Raw genomic sequence first — 4,248 nt, forward strand, 5'->3', positions numbered from 1 at the left:
CTGTGCCTTGGCTTTTTTTTAACTTACCCAAATATTAGTACAATTGAATTGACACTTAAGAAGGGTTGCAACCATTACTATTACATAATCAAAATGTATTTTCTTATTCAAATTGTAGGATTTATGTCAGAATTATAACCTCTAAATAAAATATGTAAGAATGCAGCTACACGTGTCATTGCACAACTCTAACGAGCACTTCAAACGGGATCTGGTTAATAAAAATGTGGATTGGAGTATACAGTACAAACTGTGCATTACATTCTGGCCTGTATCTTCCATAAAGATTTAATGGTTGGTGATAAAAAGTTGAACAGTATGTTAATGGTTGTAAGAGTTCATTAAAGCAACTTTAGAATGGCTGAATTTTCATTAGCTGTATCCATTTTATAAACAATTGTAGCAAATTAACCGAATAAAGATATGTTACTAATGATAGCTATGTTGTACTTCTGACCACACCCAGCAAAACTGATGTGGGGGTTGGATGTAGTCAGAAGTGTGCTCTCTTGCACAAACAGATGTCATGTAACGTTGCAGGGACACAGCTTCTACATAACTGCAGCTAGTTGAAAAGTTAAACCATTAGAGGTCAGCAAAGTCCTTTATAGTACTAATCATTGTATAGGCAACAGTCAAGTGATGCTTGTGAGTTTATAAGCTATCATCCTTGATGTAACTGGAAGACCGAGGCATACAGTGCCTTTGGCTACAAATAATAACTGAATAGTTAAAGTCCTGCTGGAACTATCTTTTCAAAACAGATTTCACTGGATGCTGGACAGTGGATGGGCTTTTCTACCTAATTAGTTTTAGGTAATAATCTGGCCTATTGAGAGGGTTAAACAGAGGTTTAAATCATGTCATAATAAGCAGTGCTGTGCTGAATATGAAAATCTATGTAGTCTGACTGGCCATTAATATATACAGTAATTTTGGTCAACCACAGCCTAATTCCTGTACATAACCTAATGACCTCTTATACATAAAAATAAATCTTTTATAGACAATTGTCTGATTATCGACCGACAGTATTATGGACATGTTACAGTGTCATCAACAATGTAGACACTATTTGCAATCAGAAGCAGCAATTCATTTTCTTATAGGTTCACCTGTTATGAGATTCTCTTGAGGAAGGCATCTCAATTCAAAGATGTGTGTTGTATCTCCATGAAGCCTGTGATTTTTTAGAAAAGAAATTTAAAAAATCCTGAAATGATGAGGAAATATGCAACATTATTACAAGTTATTACATTATAAAGTGACATTTCCATACATCAGCAAATTGTTAAAATGTATTACAATAAACCTTTAAGAAAACATCAGGCTAATCATTAAGCACACTAATACAAAATTCAATATCTAATAATTTTGGCGCTATGTAAATATATTTTAACTTACTAGCAAAGGTTATAATGGAAAAGAAAGGATAAGATTTTCTCTTAAAAAAGGACAACCATGCCATAATTGTAGGCCTTACTTATCTCCCTGCAAATCTCTCACCTACATATTTCTTCACTATCTGTTCATTTTCAAGAACTAAAATAGCTCAAGTAACATTATACACAATATCAAACTGGATATTCAATGTGCATAAATTGTAAATTTAGCGTATTTTACACATAACAGTTCACAGAGGGAACAATTTTCACTGAAATATAATGTAATTCAAACCCTACCTTTTTGTCCTGTTAAGCACATTGTTCGGTCCTCATAAGCAGAAAAAGCTTAAATCAATAGGAGTCTTCCAGTTCTGAGTGCAAATGTACCAAGCACTAACTTCATTGTCTGAATGGAGACCAGGAGAAATGACAAGACAAGAGAAGGACATATGGAGGCAGGGTCCAATACTCAACACCTCCTCAAGTGACCCTCAGTGAATAACAAGCATTCTAACAATAGCAACCTCATCTGAAACCACAGTTGGCTCAGATTTCAAACTTAAGAGAGACAAGGTGCCTCACACCTTCCCTTGTGCGTACATGTGATTGCAAAAGTCAGAGATACAAGGACTCAGGACAGCTGAGAATTAGACCTTTGATGGAGGGCTGACTGCTCCACTAACGCCTGGAATAGATTAGAGCTAAGTAAAGGAGTTCAGAATTCTGGGATAAAGGCAAACACATTGCCAACATCATGTAGGTCAACTGCATGGAGGACACACTAAAGACCTTCCTCTTGTTACTTAGGCTAAGCAAGGTTCACTGATAAGGCCCTGGTATATCAGGGCCTGCCTAGTGTTTGACATCCTTCAGAACTTCTATCATGGATGCCATTAAGGTATAAATAATATTCCAAATTCCAGTTAAAAGGTTACCTACTGAAAATGTGTGTTAGAAGTACTAATATTACTCACAACAAGGAACTTTGACTTTGTGTTATTCTGGCAGCCCCTGTGGACAAAAGCGGGAGTGTTTTGAGCCATCTTCTCACTTATGGTCTTGTTTGTTTATGTAGGTCATATAGAGGAATCAGTATTAAATTGAGACTGATTCACAACCAGTTAAAACTCCTTCTTTACTACCCTCCACAGAATAAATAACTTCCAACTTCATAAAAATAAATACTTGCGGACTTATCAAAAGGATTCATGATGTATAACAGTTAGTACCACTGGCCTCCGTTGGTCTTGGAGGCTGTGCCTGCCCCACTTGGTCCCACACTAGTAATGTTTAAGCTAATGGCAGCTAGTAGTTAGTGGTTAGTATATGTGACATACACATACACACACACACACTCCCTGTTTTACAAGAGAAAAAGTCTGTGTTAAAACAATCCTCTGATACTTTCATCCCGGTGACAACCAACTAAAGAAAAGGGGATCGACTAAGACTCTTCTCGTTGATTAAAAGTGTATGTATGTATTAAAAGTGAAAAATTAGAGATCAGAAATTGCCCTCAGGGTTATATAAAGTGTTTCTGAATTGAATAGTCTATGACATAAGACAGGATTAGGTCTGTAATAATTGTATGTATGTACAGATGGTACAACTTACCGTAGTTCTGTGTTCATATTGTTTGAGGCCTGTACAGTATTGCTGCCTTTTCCATCTGCAACTATATAATATGCAAATAGTATGTCGTTTTGAAAAGTTTGAACTAAAAGTGTGCAGATATGATGACATTTTTGAGTGACTCCATAAATTTGTCTGTTGTTCTATTATTGCAACATTTCTGGTGCAAATAGGTATAAACCTGTGAAAACAAGTGGAGAACTAGTCTGTGATCCAGCAGGTGTTGCTATCAGAGTATATCTACTGTAGTTTCATAAATGGAGACCTTGGTGGAGTATGCTGCCTATATATTACAACAGATGTAACGACAGATGGACTGGGAGGACCTAAATAACAGAAGAATGAAAAGGGCAAGCCCCTAAGGAATATAATCTATCTTTACACTTTTAAATCTTAAACATTAATTTCGTAATCTGTGATTTTCTACAGAAATAGTTTTGAGGTTTTTTTTGGTCCTCTGGACACTATTTAGGGAAAAGAGTCTTTCTTTGTATATTGTACAGTATTGCTACTAGCTCCATCTGAAAATATAATCTTGTGATCTTTTGTACGCATTAGTTCATGTGTCTATAAGTACTGTGTGCCAACAGTATTTATAGTATGTACTCAGCACACCCAGTATGTGCCCACAAGCATTATATTTAACCCCCAGCTCTGAGAATTCTCAAACTTCTTCACTTGCTTGTAGGTGGCCTGTCAGCTGGACCTCTGCACACCTAAGTGTTTCCAGAGCGCTGCTCTGTGGCAGCCTGTCACTCCACCATTTCTCAACATGTCTATAAGCCCTGTGTGTGTGATTGTATTTCGGGGCCTATGTGTGTACAACAGCGAGTGACAAAAAGAATTTCCCCAAAGAAATTATTTTTCTTCACGCTTGAAGGCCTGAGCTGTTTTTAAATGGTTGCAATCTGCACTTTCAGCACTAGATGCCATTAAATGCTACACACTGAACCTTTAAGAATATGAGAGGCTGCCTGTTAGCCTTTCTTAAAAAGTTCTAGCAATTGCTTCTTTGAAATCACTGATCCTATCTTTCCCTTATAATCCTGGGTGACACTAATAACACTCCTGAGTATCATAACTGGAGATAGCCAGAGCAATGTTGAGACATTGTTAAAACTGAAAGAAAAACTAAAGTGTTGTACAACAGTGAGTTTTGTCTTCAGAATTTGTGTGCACATGCATTGATTATGTTAATTCACATAGACATTCACAAGGACACACACTGTAT

General features: G+C 36.6%; 1 long non-coding RNA gene across 7 annotated transcripts in view; it reads right to left on the reverse strand.

The window, feature by feature from the left end:
- Positions 1-1,841, reverse strand: part of LOC127361574 (uncharacterized) — a 34,582-nt gene extending 32,741 nt beyond the window's left edge. For 2 of the 7 annotated variants that reach the window (XR_007884305.1, XR_007884304.1), the window contains exons 1-2: positions 1,683-1,838; positions 1,116-1,180 (exon numbers count right to left, since the gene is read on the reverse strand). This is a non-coding gene — a long non-coding RNA (uncharacterized LOC127361574). Of the gene's footprint in view, positions 1-1,115; positions 1,214-1,682 lie in introns of all 7 variants that reach the window. The other 5 variants (XR_007884311.1, XR_007884307.1, XR_007884308.1 and 2 more) reach the window with 5 other exon arrangements.
- Between the last annotated feature and the right edge of the window lie 2,407 nt (positions 1,842-4,248).

The sequence above is a fragment of the Dicentrarchus labrax genome, unplaced genomic scaffold (genome assembly GCF_905237075.1).
Source record: "Dicentrarchus labrax unplaced genomic scaffold, dlabrax2021, whole genome shotgun sequence".
NCBI classification, from domain to species: Eukaryota; Metazoa; Chordata; class Actinopteri; family Moronidae; genus Dicentrarchus; species Dicentrarchus labrax.